Source organism: Salmo trutta, chromosome 26 (genome assembly GCF_901001165.1).
Source record: "Salmo trutta chromosome 26, fSalTru1.1, whole genome shotgun sequence".
Classification (NCBI taxonomy): domain Eukaryota; kingdom Metazoa; phylum Chordata; class Actinopteri; order Salmoniformes; family Salmonidae; genus Salmo; species Salmo trutta.
The window spans coordinates 35052835-35073593 of NC_042982.1; the positions used below are offsets into that span (position 1 = coordinate 35052835).

General features: G+C 43.7%; 1 protein-coding gene across 1 annotated transcript in view; it reads left to right on the forward strand.

The window, feature by feature from the left end:
* Positions 1 to 20759, forward strand: part of gucy1a2 (guanylate cyclase 1, soluble, alpha 2) — a 56036-nt gene that overhangs the window by 23810 nt on the left and 11467 nt on the right. The gene's annotated exons all lie outside the window — the stretch shown is intronic.

Sequence of the window (20759 nt, forward strand, 5' to 3'; positions counted from 1 at the left end):
CTATATACAGTAGTGAGGCTATATACAGTAGAGAGGCTATATACAGTAGAGCCTATATACAGTAGAGAGGCTATATACAGTAGAGAGGCTATATACAGTAGAGAGGCTATATACAGTAGAGGCTATATACAGTAGAGAGGCTATATACAGTAGAGAGGCTATATACAGTAGTGAGGCTATATACAGTAGAGAGGCTACATACAGTAGAGAGGCTATATACAGTAGAGAGGCTATATACAGTAGAGAGGCTATATACAGTAGAGAGGCTACATACAGTAGAGAGGCTACATACAGTAGAGAGGCTATATACAGTAGAGAGGCTATATACAGTAGAGAGGCTATATACAGTAGAGAGGCTATATACAGTAGTGAGGCTATATACAGTAGAGGCTATATACAGTAGAGGCTATATACAGTAGAGAGGCTATATACAGTAGAGAGGCTATATACAGTAGAGAGGCTACATACAGTAGAGAGGCTATATACAGTAGTGAGGCTATATACAGTAGTGAGGCTATATACAGTAGAGAGGCTATATACAGTAGAGCCTATATACAGTAGAGAGGCTATATACAGTAGAGAGGCTATATACAGTAGAGAGGCTATATACAGTAGAGGCTATATACAGTAGAGAGGCTATATACAGTAGAGAGGCTATATACAGTAGTGAGGCTATATACAGTAGAGAGGCTACATACAGTAGAGAGGCTATATACAGTAGAGAGGCTATATACAGTAGAGAGGCTATATACAGTAGTGAGGCTATATACAGTAGTGAGGCTATATACAGTAGAGGCTATATACAGTAGAGAGGCTATATACAGTAGTGAGGCTATATACAGTAGTCAGGCTATATACAGTAGAGAGGCTATATACAGTAGCGAGGCTATATACAGTAGCGAGGCTATATACAGTAGAGAGGCTATATACAGTAGTGAGGCTATATACAGTAGTGAGGCTATATACAGTAGAGAGGCTATATACAGTAGAGAGGCTATGTACAGTAGAGAGGCTATATACAGTAGTGAGGTTATATACAGTAGTGAGGTTATATACAGTAGTGAGGCTATATACAGTAGAGAGGCTATATACAGTAGATAGGCTATATACAGTAGAGGCTATATACAGTAGTGAGGTTATATACAGTAGTGAGGTTATATACAGTAGAGAGGCTATATACAGTAGAGAGGCTATATACAGTAGTGAGGCTATATACAGTAGAGAGGCTATAAAAGTAGTGAGGCTATATACAGTAGAGAGGCTATATACAGTAGAGAGGCTATATACAGTAGTGAGGTTATATACAGTAGTGAGGTTATATACAGTAGAGAGGCTATATACAGTAGAGAGGCTATATACAGTAGTGAGGCTATATACAGTAGAGAGGCTATAAAAGTAGTGAGGCTATATACAGTAGAGAGGCTATATACAGTAGAGAGGCTATATACAGTAGAGAGGCTATATACAGTAGAGAGGCTGTATACAGTAGAGAGGCTGTATACAGTAGCGAGGCTATATACAGTAGAGAGACTATATACAGTAGAGAGGCTATATACAGTAGAGAGGCTATATACAGTAGAGAGGCTATATACAGTAGAGAGGCTATAACAGTAGAGAGGCTATATACAGTAGAGAGGCTATATACAGTAGTGAGGCTATATACAGTAGAGAGGCTATATACAGTAGAGAGGCTACATACAGTAGAGAGGCTATATACAGTAGAGAGGATATAACAGTAGAGAGGCTATATACAGTAGAGAGGCTATATACAGTAGAGGCTATAACAGTAGTGAGGCTATATACAGTAGAGAGGCTATATACAGTAGAGAGGCTATATACAGTAGAGAGGCTATATACAGTAGAGAGGCTATATACAGTAGTGAGGTTATATACAGTAGAGAGGCTATATACAGTAGAGAGGCTATATACAGTAGTGAGGTTATATACAGTAGAGAGGCTATATACAGTAGAGAAGCTATATACAGTAGAGAGGCTATATACAGTAGTGAGGCTATATACAGTAGTGAGGCTATATACAGTAGATAGGCTATATACAGTAGAGAGGCTATATACAGTAGAGAGGCTATATACACTAGAGAGGCTATATACAGTAGTGAGGTTATATACAGTAGAGAGGCTATATACAGTAGAGAGGCTATATACACTAGAGAGGCTATATACAGTAGTGAGGTTATATACAGTAGAGAGGCTATATACAGTAGAGAGGCTATATACAGTAGAGAGGCTATATACAGTAGAGGCTATATACAGTAGAGAGGCTATATACAGTAGCGAGGCTATAACAGTAGAGAGGCTATAACAGTAGCGAGGCTATATACAGTAGTGAGGCTATAAAAGTAGCGAGGCTACATACAGAAACCGGTTAGTCAGGCTGATTGAGGTAGTATGTACATGTAGATATGGTTAAAGTGACTATGCATATATGATGAACAGAGAGTAGCCGTAGCGTTAAAGAGGGGTTGGTGGGTGGGACACAATGCAGGTAGCCCGGTTAGCCAATGTGCGGAAGCACTGGTTGGTCGGGCCAATAAGTTAGTATGTACATTTAATTTAAATTGTAACTTTATTTAACTAGGCAAGTCAGTTAAGAACATATTCTTATTTTCAATGATGGCCAAGAACAGTGGGTTAACTGCCTTGTTCAGGAGCAGAACAACAGATTTTTACCTTGTCAGCTCGGGGATTCAATCTTGCAACCTTTCAGTTACCAGTCCAACGCTCTAACCACTAGGCTACCTGCCGCCACCACATGAATGTATAGTTTAAAGTGACTATGAATATATGATAAACAGAGTAGCAGCAGCGTAAAGGAGGGGATGGGGGGCGGGGAACACAATGCAAATAGTCCGGGTAGCCATTTGATTACCTGTTCAGGAGTCTTATGGCTTGGGGCTAAAAACTGTTGAGAAGCCTTTTTGTACTAGACTTGGCACTCCGGTACCGCTTGCTATGCGGTAGTAGAGAGAACAGTCTATGACTGGGGTGGCTGGAGTCTTTGACAGTTTTTAGGGACTTCCTCTGACACCGCCTGGTGTAGAAGTCCTGGTTGGCAGGCAGCTTAGCCCCAGTGATGTACTGGGCCGTAAGCACTATCCTCTGTAGTGCCTTGCGGTCGGAGGCCGAGCAATTGCCGTACCAGGCAGTGACGCAACCAGTCAGGATGCTCTCGATGTTGCAGCTGTAGAACCTTTTGAGGATCTCAGGACCCATGCCAAATCTTTTTAGTTTCCCGAGGGGGAATAGGCTTTATTGTGCCCTCTTCATGACCTTCTTGGTGTGTTTGGACCATTCTAATTTGTTGGTGATGTGGACACCAAGGAACTTGAAGCTCTCAACCTGCTCCACTACAGCCCCGTCGATGAGAATGGGGGCGTGCTCGGTCCTCCTTTTCCAGTAGTCCACAATCATCTCCTTAGTCTTGGTTACGTTGATGGAGAGGTTGTTATTCTGGCACCACCCGGCCAGGTCTCTGACCTCCCTATAGGCTGTCTCGTCGTTGCCGGTGATCAGGCCTACCACTGTTGTGTTGTCTGCAAAATTAATGATGGTGTTGGAGTCGTGCCTGGCCATGCAGTCGTGGGTGAACAGGGAATACAGGAGGGGACTGAGCACGCACCCCTGAGGGGCTCCAGTGTTGAGGATCAGCGTGGCAGATGTGTTGCTACCTACCCTCACCACCTGGGGGCAGCCCGTCAGGAAGTCCAGGATCCAACACCAAATATTTTAGTGTCCAAGTCCTGAAGCAATGGGACTCCCTAAATCTTTCTCAGATTATTACAAATCCCACAAGGTATGACTCCAAACACCCAGAAAAGGCTACTTTTCTTGTTATTATGCTCACAAATAATCCTGATAGGTATCAGTCTGGTGTTTTCTGTAATGACCTTGTGATCACTGTTTTACAGCCTGTGTTCATAATGGCTGCTCAGTGAAACGACCTGTCCTGATTTGTCATAGACGCGTGCTAACCTCTCTGGCGCATGTGGGACGAACTCGTCCCACCTACGTAACAGCCACTGAAATCCAGTGGCGCGATTTTTGAATCGTTAGAAATACTATTACTTCAATTTCTCAAACATATGACTATTTTACAGCTATTTAAAGACAAGAATCTCGTTAATCTAACCCCACTGTCCGATTTCAAAAAGGCTTTACAACGAAAGCAAAACATTAGATTATGTCAGCAGAGTGCCCAGCCAGAAATAATCAGACACCCATTTTTCAAGCTAGCATATCATGTCACATAAACCCAAACCACAGCTAAATGCAGCACTAACCTTTTATGATCTTCATCAGATGACACACCTAGGACATTGTGTTATACAATACATGCATGTCTGTTCAATCAAGTTCATATTTATATCAAAAAACAGCTTTTTACATTAGCATGTGACGTTCAGAAAAAGCATAACCCCCGCAAACTTCCGGGGAATTTACTAACAGTTTGCTAAATTACTCACGATAAACGTTCACAAAAAGCATAACAATTATTTTAAGAATTATAGATACATTACTCCTCTATGCACTCGATATGTCCGATTTTAAAATAGCTTTTCGGATGAAGCACATTTTGCAATAATCTAAGTACATAGCCCGGCATCACAGGGCTAGCTATTTAGACACACACGCAGGTCAGCCTCCACCAAAATCACATTTCCTATAAGAAAAATGTTCTTACCTTGCTTGTTCTTCGTCAGAATACACTGCCAGGACTTCTACTTCAATAACAAATGTTGGTTTGGTCCCAAATAATCCATCGTTATATCCAAACAGCGACGTTTTGTTCGTGAGTTCTAGACACTATCAGAATGCTACATCACGGTCTCGAGCATGGCGCATTGGCGTGACAAAAAATGTCTAAATATTCCATTACCGTACTTCGAAGCATGTCAACCGCTGTTTAAAACCAATTTTTATGCCATTTATCTCGTAGAAAAGTGATAATATTCCGACCGGAATATGCATTGAGCCTAAACAGCCGAATAAAATTTCTCCTCAGGAGCGAATCGTGCACGCGCCTCATTCAAAGGTCCTCTGAGCCGCCACTTGCCAAAGCCGATAATGTGTTTCAGCCTGAGGCTGCCTCGTTAACCTTCAGTTATTTCCCGGGTTCTGAGAGCCTATCGGAGCCCTGGGAATTGTCACGTTACAGCTAAGATCCTTACTTTTCAATAAACAGATGCAAGACGCACGACTCCTTGTCAGACAGGGTACTTCCTGCTTGAAACCTTGTCAGGTTTTTGCCTGCCATCGGAGTTCTGTTATACTCACAGACACCATTCAAACAGTTTTAGAAAATTCAGAGTGTTTTCTATCCAAACCTGAACAATAATATGCATATTCTAGCTTCTGAGTTGGTGTAGGAGGCAGTTAAAAATGGGCACATATTTTTTCCAAAATTCTCAATACTGCCCCCTATCCCAAACAGGCTAAAACACTTTAATGAGCAAGCCTTCCTTCATGAACTGGCCTCTGTAAAATGATATAGAATCAGCTTGATCCCCTCTGTCGAAGACGCTTGAACCTTCTTTTTTGATATTTTCAGTGGTGTTGTTAACAAACACGCCCCCATAAAGAAAATGAGAATTTAAAACAGGTTCAGCCCCTGGTTTGATCGTGATCTTCCAGTGTTACTGCACCTCAAGAATGGCTCTCGTTCAGGCAAATGAGAAATAAGTGCATTCAGGCTATCCGGAAGGGAAAAGTTAGTTACATTAAGGAGCAGTTCTCTCTCTGTGGGTCTAACCCCAAGAAGTTCTGGAAAACGGTTAAAGACCTGGAGAATAAACCCTCATTCTCACAGCTGCCCATGTCCCTTAAAGTTGATGATGTGGTTGTTACTGACAAGAAGCATATGGCTGAGCTCTTTAATCACCACTTCATTAAGTCAGGATTCCTATTTGACTCAGCCATGCCTACTTGCCCGTCCAACATTTCCTCATCTCCCACCCCTTCTAATGCAACTATCCCCGATGCTTCTCCCTCTTTTTCCCCTGCCCCGCTACAGAGTTTCTCCCTGCAGGTAGTCACTGAGTCCGAGGTACTAGAGGAGCTACTGAAACTTGACCCCAAACAAACCATCTGGGTCAGATGGTTTGGACCTGTTCTTCTTTAAGGTTGCTACCCCTATCACCGCCAAGCCTATTTCCAACCTTTTTAACCTCTCTCTCCTTTCTGGGGAGGTTCCCATTACTTGGAAGGCAGTCACGGTTTATGCTTTATTTAAAGGGGGAGATCAAGCTGATCCTAACTGTTAAAGGCCTATTTCTGTTTTGCCCTGTTTGTCAAAAGTGTTAGAAAAACTTGTCAATAATCAACTGACTGGCTTTCTTGATGTCTATAGTATTCTCTCTGGTATGCAATCTGGTTTCCGCTCAGGTTATGGATATGTCACCGCAACCTTAAAGGTCCTCAATGATGTCATCATTGCCCTTGATTCTAAGCAATATTATGCTGCTATTTTTATTGACTTGGCCAAAGCTTTTGACACGGTAGACCATTCCATTCTTGTGGGCTGGCTAAGGAATATTGGTGTCTCTGAGGGGACTTTGGCCGGGTTTGCTAACTACCTCTCTCAAAGAGTGCAGTGTATAAAGTCAGAAAATCTGCTGTCTCAGCCACTGCTTGTCACCAAGGGAGTACCCCAAGGCTCAATCCTAGGCCCCACGCTCTTCTCAATTTACATCAACAACATAGCTCAGGCAGTAGGAAGCTCTCTCATCCATTTATATGCAGATGATACAGTCTTATACTCAGCTGGCCCCTCCCCAGATTTTGTGTTAAATGCTCTACAAGAAAGCTTTCTTAGTGTCCAACAAGCTTTCACTACCCTTACCCTTGTTCTGAACACCTCCAAAACAAAGGTCATGTGGTTTGGTAAGAAGAATGCGCCTCTCTCCACAGGTGTGATTACTACCTCTGAGAGTTTAGAGCTTGAGGTAGTCACCTCATACAAGTACTTGGGAGTATGGCTAGACGGTACACTGCTCTTCTCTCAGCACATATCAAAGCTGCAGGGTATAGTTAAATCTAGACTTGGTTTCCTCTATCGTAATCAGTCCTCTTTCACCCCAGCTGCCAAACTAACCCTGATTCAGATTACCATTCTACCCATGCTAGATTACGGAGACATAATTAATAGATCGGCAGGTAAGGGTGCTCTCGAGCGGCTAGATGTTCTTTACCATTCGTCCATTAGCTTTGCCACCAATGCTCCTTATAGGACACATCACTGCACTCTATACTCCTCTGTAAACTGGTCATCTCTGTATACCCTTCGTAAGACCCACTGGTTGATGCTTATTTTTAAAACCCTCTTAGGCCTCACTCCCCCCCTATCTGAGATATCTACTGCAGCACTCATCCTCCACATACAACACCTGTTCTGCCAGTCACATTCTGCTAAAGGTCCCCAAAGCAAACACATCCCTGGGTCGCTCATCTTTTCATTTCGCTGCAGCTAGCGACTGGAACAAGCTGCAACTAGCGACTGGAATGAGCTTCAAGAAACACTCAAACTGGACAGTTTTATCTCAATCTTTTCATTCAAAGACTCAATCATAGACGCTCTTACTCACAGTTGTGGCTGCTTTGCATGATGTATTGTTGTCTCTACCTTCTTGCCCTTTGTGCTGTTGTCTGTGCCCAATAATGTTTGTACCATGTTTTGTGCCTCTACCATGTTGTGTTGCTACCATGCTGTGTTGTCATGTGTTGCTGCCTTGCTATGTTGTTGTCTTAGGTCTCTCTTTATGCAGTGTTGTGTTGTCTCTCTCGTCGTGATGTGTGTTTTGTCCTATATTATGTTTTTTTTTATAATACTTTTTTCAATCCCAGCCCCCGTCCCCGCAGGAGGTCTTTTGCCTTTTGGTAGGCCGTCATTGTTCAGGTGTCACCTTCCGGAGACACCTGAAACCCCACCTCTTTAAGGAATACCTGGGATAGGATTAAGTAATCCTTCTAACCCCCCCACCCCCCCCCCCAAAAAAAAAATACACTTCTCAAAAAAATAAAGGGAACACTAAAATAACACATCATTGATCTGAATGAATTAAATAATCTTATTAAATACTTTTTTCTTTACATAGTTGAATGTGCTGACAACAAAATCACACAAAAATAATCAATGGAAATCCAATTTATCAACCCATGGAGGTCTGGATTTGGAGTCACACTCAAAATTAAAGTGTAAAACCACACTACAGGCTCATCCAACTTTGATGTAATGTCCTTAAAACAAGTCAAAATGAGGCTCAGTAGTGTGTGTGGCCTCCATGTGCCTGTATAACCTCCCTACAACGCCTGGGCATGCTCCTGATGAGGTGGCGGATGGTCTCCTGAGGGATCTCCTCGCAGACCTGGACTAAAGCATCCGCCAACTCCTGGACAGTCTGTGGTGCAACGTGGCGTTGGTGGATGGAGCGAGACATGATGTCCCAGATGTGCTCAATTGGATTCAGGTCTGGGGAACGGGTGGACCAGTCCATAGCATCAATGCCTTCCTCTTGCAGGAACTGCTGACACACTCCAGCCACATGAGGTCTAGCATTGTCTTGCATTAGGATGAACCCAGGGCCAACCGCACCAGCATATGGTCTCACAAGGGGTCTGAGGATCTCATCTCGGTACCTAATGGCAGTCAGGCTACCTCTGGCGAGCACATGGAGGGCTGTGCGGACCCCCAAAGAAATGCCACCCCACACCATGACTGACCCACCGCCAAACCCGGTCATGCTGGAGGATGTTGCAGGCAGCAGAACGTTCTCCACGGCGTCTCCAGACTGTCACGTCTGTCACATGTGCTCAGTGTGAACCTGCTTTCATCTGTGAAGAGCACAGGGCGCCAGTGGCGAATTTGCCAATCTTGGAGTTCTCTGGCAAATGCCAAACGTCCTGCACGGTGTTGGGCTGTAAGCACAACCCCCACCTGTGGACGTCTGGCCCTCATACCACCCTCATGGAGTCTGTTTCTGACCGTTTGAGCAGACACATGCACATTTGTGGCCTGCTGGAGGTCATTTTGCAGGGCTCGGGCAATGCTCCTCCTTGCACAAAGGCGGAGGTAGCGGTCCTGCTGCTGGGTTGTTGCCCTCCTACGGCCTCCTCCACGTCTCCTGATGTACTGGCCTGTCTCCTGGTAGCGCCTCCATGCTCTGGACACTACGCTGACAGACACAGCAAACCTTCTTGCCACAGCTCGCATTGATGTGCCATCCTGGATAAGCTGCACTACCTGAGCCACTTGTGTGGGTTGTAGACTCCGTCTCATGCTACCACTAGAGTGAAAGCACCGCCAGCATTCAAAAGTGACCAAAACATCAGCCAGGAAGCATAGGAACTGAGACGTGGTCTGTGGTTACCACCTGCAGAACCACTCCTTTATTGGGGGTGTCTTGCTAATTGCCTATAATTTCCACCTGTTGTCTATTCCATTTGCACAACAGCATGTGAAATTTATTGTCAATCAGTGTTGCTTCCTAAGTGGACAGTTTGATTTCACAGAAGTGTGATTGACTTGGAGTTACATTGTGTTGTTTAAGTGTTCCCTTTATTTTTTTGAGCAGTATATATAGATGTACTATTGTAAAGTGTTTGTTCCACTGGATATCATAAGGTGAATGCACCATTTTGTAAGTCGCTCTGGATAAGAGCGTCTGCTAAATGACGTAAATGTAAATGTAGTGAAATAAATGTTAAATAAAAATATTAAAAAACTCGTGAGAGGAAGTCCAGTAGTGGGAGAGGATGAAACTAGGTGAAACTGGGCCGACATCGATGAAACATCTGATCTCAATACATTTTTCTGTTCCCAAAACGATAATCTATTATGAACACATTGCACTACGTTTTATAGACTTGACACTTTGCCAAAGTAAAAAAATAACTAATTGTTTAGCAGGAGTGCAAAGGTCAAACTGAGTTTGTGTACACCCGCACTTCACAGAGGAGGCGTTGCTAACAGAAATATGGAAATTCGTGCTACAACGCGCCAGTAAGATCTGGTTTTGACTACCTCCTTGCTTGTTCTGCCCACTATGCTTCATTTGCTCCCATGGTAAACGCCACAGATTAATTATCTTGTAGGGCTGGGCAATATGGCCAAAATATCATATCACTGTATTATTATTTTTTGGACAGTATGACAGTATTTGATGTTTTTGAATAGTAAAAGTTCTAAATTTGCTTTATGAGTAGTACGTGACCCTAGGGTCCTTACCTGTACATTCTAAGTGATTTCAATGGGTCTTTCTCCATTCTGATTGTTATACTGTTCAATTCAAATTCAACCAAAAATCATCTCCTGCATTTCCATCAATTTCTGCATATCAAATCAAACTTTATTTGTGACATGCACAGAGTACAACAAGTGTAGACTTTACCGTGAAATGCTTACTTACAAGCCTTTAACCAACAGTGCAGTTCAAGAACAGTGCACTCATTTGAGATAATATCCACACTGCTACGTCGGGCTGCACGATATGGGCAAAAAAACTAGGCCTTATTTTTAACCAAATGTTGCGATTTGACTTGTGATTTAGAGCAAAACACTTGGGTGAACTGTTGGAACCATGGAAATAGAATGATTATTCTAATTCTATTAGTTAGAATATAATAGTTGGCACTTCGAATACAGTGTTATGTTGACATGACAATGAATGAAAATGACAGGGAGGCGTAATTCTTACAGGGTAGGAACCAAAGGCTACATTAAATGTTTCTTTGTATAGCCAACATATTCATGCTTCACTTATTCTTCTTAGATTTAGAAGATACTGTTGCACAAACGACATGCTGATTTAGGCCTACACCATTAGCTCTTATTCAGTACATTTATTAGCTAGCTAGCTCTCCAGCTAATTAGCGATTACCATTAGCGGCTAACACGATTTAGCTTAACTTGCTAAGAAAAGACAAACTAGATGTTTGCAGATGTAAGAAACACAAATGAATAATGTAATTATAGAATGTTAGTGGATTTATATTATGAAGCAAAGGGGAAACAACTTCGTTGTCATCAACATTGGTGTGGGGCTAGGTCTTTATTTTTATTTTATTTCACCTTTATTTAACCAGGTAGGCAAGTTGAGAACAAGTTCTCATTTACAATTGCGACCTGGCCAAGATAAAGCAAAGCAGTTCGACAACATACAACAACACAGAGTTACACATGGAGTAAACAACATACAGTCAATAATACAGTAGAAAAAAATAAGACTATATACAATGTGAGCAAATGATGTGAGATAAGGGAGGTAAAGGCAAAAAAATGCCATGGTGGCAAAGTAAATAAAGTATAGCAAGAAAAACACTGGAATGGTAGATTTGTAGTTTGAAGAAAGTTCAAAGTTCAAATCTAAATAATATGGTGCAAAGGAGCAAAATAAATAAAATAAATAAATACAGTAGGGGAAGAGGTAGTAGTTTGGGCTAAATTATAGATGGGCTATGTACAGGTGCAGTGATATGTGAGCTGCTCTGACAGCTGGTGCTTAAAGCTAGTGAGGGAGATAAGTGTTTCCAGTTTCAGAGATTTTTGTAGTTCGTTCCAGTCATTGGCAGCAGAGAACTGGAAGGAGAGACGACCAAAGGAGGAGTTGGCTTTAGGGGTGACCAGAGAGATATACCTGCTGGAGCGCGTGCTACAGGTGGGTGCTGCTATGGTGACCAGTGAGCGGAGATAAGGGGGGACTTTACCTAGCAGGGTCTTGTAGATGACCTGGAGCCAATGTGTTTGGCGACGATTATGAAGTGAAGGCCAGCCAACGAGAGCATACAGGTCGCAGTGGTGGGTTGTATATGGGGGTTTGGTGACAAAACGGATGGCACTGTGATAGACTGCATCCAGCTTGTTGAGTAGGGTATTGGAGGCTATTTTGTAAATGACATCGCCGAAGTCGAGGATTGGTAGGATGGTCAGTTTTACGAGGGTATGTTTGGCAGCATGAGTGAAGGATGCTTTGTTGCGAAATAGGAAGCCAATTCTAGATTTCACTTTGGATTGGAGATGATTGATGTGAGTCTGGAAGGAGAGTTTACAGTCTAACCAGACACCTAGGTATTTGTAGTTGTCCACAAATTCTAAGTTAGAACCATCCAGAGAAGTTATGCTGGATGGGCGGGCAGGTGCAGGCAGCGATCGGTTGAAGAGCATGCATTTAGTTTTACTTGTGTTTAGGAGCAGTTGGAGACCACGGAAGTAGAGTTGAATGGCATTGAAGCTCGTCTGGAGGGTTGTTAACACAGTGTCCAAAGAAGGGCCAGAAGTATACAGAATGGTGTCTGTGTGGAAAGCGGCATTGAGAGAGAGAGAGAGAGCGGAGAGGGATGACTCAAGTAGCAGAGTAAACTATAAAAATGAACGTTACACACGGCGTGTCACATTTAACAAACCAAACATTCAAATATCGTTATAGAAGGTAAAGTAAAAACCCAAACCAGTCCGCGCATCAGTACCGGTAGATAGTAAAATATGGTATACCGCCCAGCCCTGCTATCTTGGGTTAGTTATGAATATCTTTGACTGTGCTGTGCTGTGCTGTGTTGTGTTGTGTTGTGTTGTGTTGTGCTAGCTGCTTGTCTTCCATTGGCCTGGCTTACAGTCCCAGATGTGTGTGTGTTGATATAATCATCTGTGTCATGGCACATTGGGAAGAAAGTGCTTAACCAGCTGTAGATGCTGACAATGGAGCCCCTTTCATCTTCCCCTTTATTGACAACTGATGACATGAAACGTGTCTTCACAAGGAAGAAAGCACACGCACACACACCACACACCACGCACAGGCACACATGCACAGACACACATGCACAGACACAAGCACATACACACATACATACACACACATACATACACACGAACACTACAATGTTTGTGCTTTTTTTGTTGTGTATGAGTGTACAATAAATGTGTGTGTGTGGATGTCCGTGTGCGTATGTATGCTTGCAGCTTGTGAGCACACCACCTATGTGTGTAATTCACTTATTGCGAACACATCGGTCGCCACGGTGATGGATAGAACATGGGAATGCGTAGTGTGCCGTTACCATGGTGATGGGAGAATCGTGGCGTGGCAGCAGGGCTGTTTTTGGCTAATTAATGACGGTTGTTTCTGTTAAGCTGTTGTTTCATGTCTTACAGGAAATACTTGAGCTTTGTGTTGGGCTGTTTTGTGTTAGGTTAGAGAGAAAGTCACATTCAGGCAATCTGCCTTTCTCCCGTCTCCACAGGTAGAGAGGCCCTTTTCTCTTACATCCAGCTGTCTATGTCAGTTGGCCAATAACACTGTCACAGAGTCAATATTGTGTGTGTGTGTGTGTGTGTGTGTGTGTGTGTGTGTGTGTGTGTGTGTGTGTGTGTGTGTGTGTGTGTGTCTGTCTGTGTCTGTGTCTGTGTGTCTGTGTGTCTGTGTCTGTGTCTGTGTCTCTGTGTGTGTGTTGGCTCAGAGCTCCAGGTTGTTTTTTAGCATGCTTCCACCTAGACTTTCTACCAAACGGCAACCAGCAATAAAAATAACCAACCTCACACAACCTTTAAAACACAACCTATGTCTCTCTCTCCGTTGTCATGACAACAAGGGTGCTGGGGTTCACATTTACAGTCACGACCGAAATTATTGGCACCCTTGATAGAGATGACAAAAAAATACTGTATAAAATAAATAATACAAATTCCGAGCATGGGAAAATTATATTATTTTCTACTAATACAATTACTGAGAGAAAAATGGGGTGTCAATAATTTTAACCCCTATCTTTTTGAGAGAGAAAAAAGTATTACTTGTTAAACAAATATTTTTTTCTGAGCAATTGTTTTAGTAGAAAATAATATAATTTAGCAATTATAGCTCAGTATTTGTATGATTTATTTTATTCTGTCTTTTTTGCTCATCTTTATCAAGGGTGCCAATAATTTTTGTCATAAACATATGCATTTGTATTTATTATGGATCCCCATTAGCTGCTGCTATGTGGTGAGCTGGATATGTCCTGGCTCAAACCAGGCTCCTGTTGGAGACCTCTGCTCTGCTGGTCGTCTAGAAGGAACCTAGCTCTGTTTAAACTAACATGCTGACTACCCCTAAATAAAAGTAAATAGAAAAAAGCAACCACCCATTCTGACTACACCAGGCATGCTGACTACACCGGGCATGTTAACTACATCGGGCATGCTGACTACACCGGGCATGTTAACTACATCGGGCATGCTGACTACACCGGGCATGCTGACTACACCAGGCATGCTGACTACACCATCACTCCCTCTATCCGTCCATACTGCACCAACAGATCCACTGATGATGCAATCTCTATTGCACTCCACACTGCCCTTTCCCACCTGGACAAAAGGAACACCTATGTGAGAATGCTATTTATTGACTACAGCTCAGCGTTCAACACCATAGTGCCCTCAAAGCTCATCACGAAGCTAAGGATCCTGGCACTAAACACCTCCCTCTGCAACTGAATCCTGGACTTCCTGACGGGCCGCCCCCAGGTGGTGAGGGTAGGTAGCAACACATCTGCCACGCTGATCCTCAACACTGGAGCCCCTCGGGGGTGCGTGCTCAGTCCACTCCTGTACTCCCTGTTCACCCACGACTGCGTGGCCGAACACGACTCCAACACCATCATTAAGTTTGCATACGACACAACAGTGGTAGGCCTGATTACCTACAACGATGAGACAGCCTATAGGGAGGAGGTCAGAGAACTTGCCGGGTGGTGCCAGAATAACAACCTATCCGTCAACGTAACCAAGACTAAGGAGATGATTGTGGACTACAGGAAAAAGAGGACCGAGCACGCCCCCATTCTCATCGACGGAGCTGCAGTGGAGCAGGTTGAGAGCTTCAAGTTCCTTGGCATCCACATCACCAACAAACTAACATGGTCCAAGCACACCATGACAGTTGTGAAGTGGGCACGACAAAACCTGTTCTCCCTCAGGAGACTGAAAAGATTTGGCATGGGCCCTCAGATCCTCAAAATATTCTACAGTTGCACCATCAAGGGCATCCTTGCTGGTTACATCACTGCCTGGTATGGCAACTGCTCGGCCTCCCACCGCAAGGCACTACAGAGGGTAGTGCGTATGGCCCAGTACATCACTGGGACTAAGCTGCCTGCCATCCAGGACCTCTACACCAGGCGGTGTCAGAGGAAGGCCATAAAAATGGTAAAAGACCCCAGCCACCCCAGTCATAGACTGTTCTCTCTACTACCGCATGACAAGCGGTACCGGAGTGCCAAGTCTAGGACAAAAAGGCTTCTCAACAGTTTTCACCCCCAAGCCATAAGAGTCCTGAACATCTAATCAAATGGCTACCCGGACTATTTTAACTATACATTCATGTACATACTACCTCAATTAGCCCGAACAACCAGTGCTCCCGCACATTGGCTAACCGGGCTATCTGCATTGTGTCCCGCCACCCACCACCCGCCAACCCCTCTTTTACGCTACTGCTACTCTCTGTTTGTCATATATGCATAGTCACTTTAACCATATCTTAATGTACATACTACCTCAATCAGCCCAACTATCCGGTGCCTGTATATAGCCTCGCTACTGTTATTTTTCTCTGTTTTTTTAGTGTTGTTTTTATTTCTTTACTTACCTATTATTCACCTAATATTTATTTTTATTTTTTATTATTGCACTGTTGGTTAGAGCCTGTAAGTAAGCATTTCACTGTAAGGTCTACGCACGCAACGCGGCCGGTGTGGCCAGCATGTCTGCCTGCCTGCCTGCCTGCCTGCCTGCCTGTCTGCCTGCCTGCCTGCCTGCCTGCCTGCCTGCCTGCCTGCCTGCCTGCCTGCCATTTCAGAGAGAGAGAGGGTCCTCTAGTCCTTAAAAACGGGAACTACACAATTATAATGCTGCGGGTGGCCATGCATGTGTATGCCTGTATCAGTCTGTGTACGTGAGTCCATGTGTCTGGTGTGTGTGCATGTTTGTGGCCTATAGTTTATTTTACCAGAAATAGACTGGCATAGCTATGCCCTGTAGCTCTGTTCTCTGTATCGTTCTCTCTCTCTCTCTCTCTCTCTCTCTCTCTCTCTCTCTCTCATTATTTGTTCCCTCTCTCATAGAGGAGAGATGCTCTGCTCGTTCAAACTACTTCAGCCGGATAAACTCTTTCCGTGCTCACAACTAGCCAATACCACTGTGTTATGTAAAGTAGTCTATGTGAGAGAGAGAGAGAGAGAGGGAGGGATAGAGAGAGAGAGAGAAAGTATTCACCCATATTACTGTTTTACAATCACATGTTCCAGAACATTCCAATATTCTACAGAACAGTGTTCCATGTACTTCACAGCTGTCCATTGGGATTGGCTGCTTCAGAGCTGCAGTGGGTTTTGATTGGTTTGTTCCGACTCTGTGCTGACTCAGAAGAGTGAGAGATGGAGGGGAGGGGGATAAATCAGGAGAGGGGAGACAGAGCAAGAGAGAGGAAATGTTTGACCATATTGGATACACATATTTCCCTCAGATTACAAAGACCCACATTTGAAAAAAAATCCAATTTTGATAAACTCCCATATCTACTTGGTGATATACCACAGTGTGCCATCACAGCAGCAACATATGTGAACTATTGCCACAAGAAAAGGGCAACCGGTGAAGAACAAACACCATTGTAAATACAGCCCATATTTATGTTTATTTATTTACCATTTTGTACTTTAACTATTTGCACGTCGTTACAACACTGTTTATAGCCATGATATGACATTTGAAATGTCGCTATTCCTTAGGAACTTTTATGAGTGTAATGTTTACTGTTCATTGTTTAGAGGGGAGAGGGGGTCCATTTGTAGAGAGAAATATTAAAATACCACACCTTAACTTGTCCCTCCTGCTCCATCTCTCTCTCTATCTCCTCTCCTCCCCTCACTCTCCTCATAACATCTGGCAATCTGTCCATCTCTATGGCAGTGTGATCAGAATAGCACACCTTTGCCCTCACTCCCTCCCTGTTCTCTCTTCCTCCCCCCCGTCACCCTCTCTGCTCTCACACTCTCAAATTCAATTCAATTCAAAGGGCTTTATTGTCATGGGAAGCATATGTTTACATTGCCAAAGAAAATGGAACAGACGGTAAACAAAAGGGAAATAAACAAAGGAAACATTAGTAAACACTCACAAACATTTTAAAATAGTATAGATAGAAATGTTATATTATTGGCCACTATTGGTTACAGTGTTGTAACATTGGACCAGTTGCACTCTGAGGCGGCTGATGTTGGTGGATTTGGAGGATGATGAAGGCAACAGCCTCAGATCCACAAAGTCCTTTCCACCAGGTGGCTGATGAGATATGTTGGCACAACTGCCATATTGCATCTCCATCCCTCATCCAGGCCAAGGTGTCGAGACACGGTAGTGATGACACCATAGGCTTTGTTGATCTCTCCACCCGACAGGATGCTCTTGCCAGCATACTTGGGGTTCAACATGTACACTGCGGCATGTATGGGCTTCAGGCAGAAGTCTTCACGCTTTTTGATGTATTTCAGAACTGCAGATTCCTCTACTTGGAGCAACAGTGAAGTGGGCAGGGCAGAACGAATGTCTTCTCTTACAGCTGCTAGCAGAGTGTGAACATCAGACAGGATGGCATTGTCTCCCTCAATCCGTGCAATAGCTACTGCTATAGGTTTCAGGCTGCTTAATCCAGGAGGATCCTCTTGATAGGGCTGTCCATATCGGCAGACTGTGATATGGCCATTTCTTGGAGAGACTCCTTCCCCTCCAGGAGACTGTCAAACATGATGACAACACCACCACAACGGGTGTTGCTGGGCAGCTTCAATGTGGTGGTGCTCTTCTTCGTCTCACTTTGCTTGGTGAGGTAGATATATCGCTGGGGCTATTTGATGCTAATGCAGTACGCCACAGAATGTTTTTGTGCTGGTCAAGGGCAGTCAAGTCTGGGGTGAACCAAGGGCTATATCTGTTCTTAGTTCTGCATTTTTTGAATGGGGCATGCTTATTTAAGATGGTGAGGAAAGCTCTTTCAAAGAGCAACCAGGAATCCTCTACTGACGGGATGAGGTCAATGTCCTTCCAGGATACCTGAGCCAAGTCGATTAGAAAGGCCTGCTCGGGGAGATTTTGACAGTGATGAGGGGTGGTCGTTTGACAGCGGACCCATTACGGATGCAGGCAATGAGGCAGTGATCGCTGAGGGGCACAGCTGGGGCTGAGGGGGGTCTATAACAAGCTGTAACAGTAAGACTTATTTCTGGAAATGTGGATTTTTAAAAGTAGAAGCTTGAGTTGTTTGGGCACAGACCTGGATAGTATGACAGAACTCTGCAGGCTTTCTCGGCAGTAGATTGCAACTCCGCCCCCTTTGGCAGTTCTATCTTGTCGGAAAATGTTCTAGTTGGGGATGGAAATTTCCGAATTTTTGGTGGCCTTCCTAAGCCAGGATTCAGACACGGCTAGGACATCAGGGTTGGAGGAGTGTGCTAAAGCAGTGAATAAAACAAACTTAGGGAGGAGGCTTCTGATGTTAACATGCATGAAACCAAGGCTTTTACGATTACAGAAGTCAACGAATGAGAGCGCCTGGGGAATAAGTGTGGCTATGGGTGCTACAGGGCCTGGTTTAACCTCTACATCACCAGAGGGACAGAGGAGGAGTAGGTTAAGGGTACGGCTAAAGGCTATAAGAACTGGTTGTCTAGTGCATTGGGAACAGCGAATAAAAGGAGCAGATTTCTGGGTGTGGTAGAATAGATTCAAGGCATAATGTACAGACAAGGGTATGGTAGGATGTGATTACAGTGGAGGTAAACCTAGGCATTGAGTGACGATGAGAGCAGTTGCGTCTCTGGAGGCACCAGTTAAGCCAGGTGAGGTCTCCACATGTGTGGAGGGTGGGACAAAAGAGCTATCTAAGGCATTTAGGGCGGGGCTGGGGGCTCTACAGTGAAATAAAACAATAATAACTTACCTAAACAGCAGTAGACAAGTCATATTGACATTAGGGAGAGGCAGGTGGAGCCTAGTGATCATAGGGTCCAATGAGCAGCAATAGGTGAGTCAGGGAGCCGATCGGTAGTCGCTACTACGCTAGGCGAGCTGGAGACACGCCCATTCAGAAAGCTAGCGTGCCGGGGCCAGCAGATGGGTCTTCGGCGACGTCGCAACGGAAAAGCCTGTTGAAACCACCTCGGACGATTACGTCGGCAGACCAGTCGTGATGGATCGGCGGGGCTCCGTGTTGGCAATAAAGGGTCCAGGCCAATTGGCAAAAGAGGTATTGTAGCCCAAGAATTAGCTGGAAGACCTCGAATAGAAGTAGAGGGACCTTTCTCAGAGGTTGCTTGTTGTGAGTGCTGAGGGAACTTTATCCACTTGGCCAGATGATTCTGGATCTTTGATGCATTCTTCACATGTGATTTGGCACAGTATTTGCGAATGTACACAGCTTTTCCTTCCACATTAGTTGCAGTGAAATGTCTCCACACATCAGATAGTGCCCGTGGCATTTTCCTGTAAAGATTAGAAAAAAATGTGTACAAAAAACAAACAAATACATTCCATGTACATATAAATAGTTAAGCAGTTTGATGAACTTCTATGGGCTAGGTGGGATGGTAGCGTCCCACCTGCGGGACACAGCCAGTGAAATATCAGGGCGGCAAATTCAAAAGCAACAAAATGTCATAATTCAACTTTCTCAAACATACAACTATTTTACACCATTTTAAAGATACACTTCTCCTTGATGTAACCACATTGTCCGATTTCAAAAAGGCTTTACAGCGAAAGCAAAAGATTACATGAAGTTAGGAGAGTACATAGACAAAAATAATCACACAGCCATTTTCCAAGCAAGGACATGTGTCAATAAAACCCAAAACACAGCTAAATGAAGCACTAACCTTTTGACGATCTTCATCAGATGACACTCCTAAGACATTATGTTACACAATACATGTATGTTTTGTTCTATAAAGTTCATATTTATATCCAAAAACAGCATTTTACATTGGCGCGTGATGTTCAGAAAATGTATTCCCACCAAAACGGCCGGTGAATGTGCACATCAATTTACAAAAATACTCATCATAAACGTTGACAAAATATATAACAATTATTTAAAGAATTATAGATAGACTACCCCTGGATGCAACCGCTGTGTCAGATTTTAAAATAGCTTTACGGAGAAAGCACATTTTTCAATATTCTGAGTACATAGCTCAGCCATCACGGTGAGCTATTCAGACACCCGCCAAGTTCGGGGCAACCTAAACTCAGAATTAGTATTAGAAATATTCTCTTACCTTTGCTGATCTTCGTCAGAATGCACTCCCAGGACTGCTACTTCCACAAGAAATGTTGTTTTTGTTTCGAAATAATCCATATTTATGTACAAATACCTCCGTTTTGTTTGTGCGTACAGATCACTTATCTGTACGTACACGAGCACGGAACGAGAGACGAAAAGTAAAAATTTTCCATTACTGTACTTACAAGCATGTCAAACGCTGTTTAAAATCAATCTTTATGGTATTTCTAACATAAAATTGCGATAATATTCCAACCGGACAATAGCATATTCATTCAAGAAGAAAAAGAAGGAACGGCGCGCTCACATTACTGCGCATATCCGATCCCTTTGTTGCCAGGTAGTCCACTCAGTAACTGAGCTCCTATTATCTGCCCAGTGACAGGAAAATGCTCAAACCACTTTCTGAAGGCTTTAGACAGCCAATGGAAG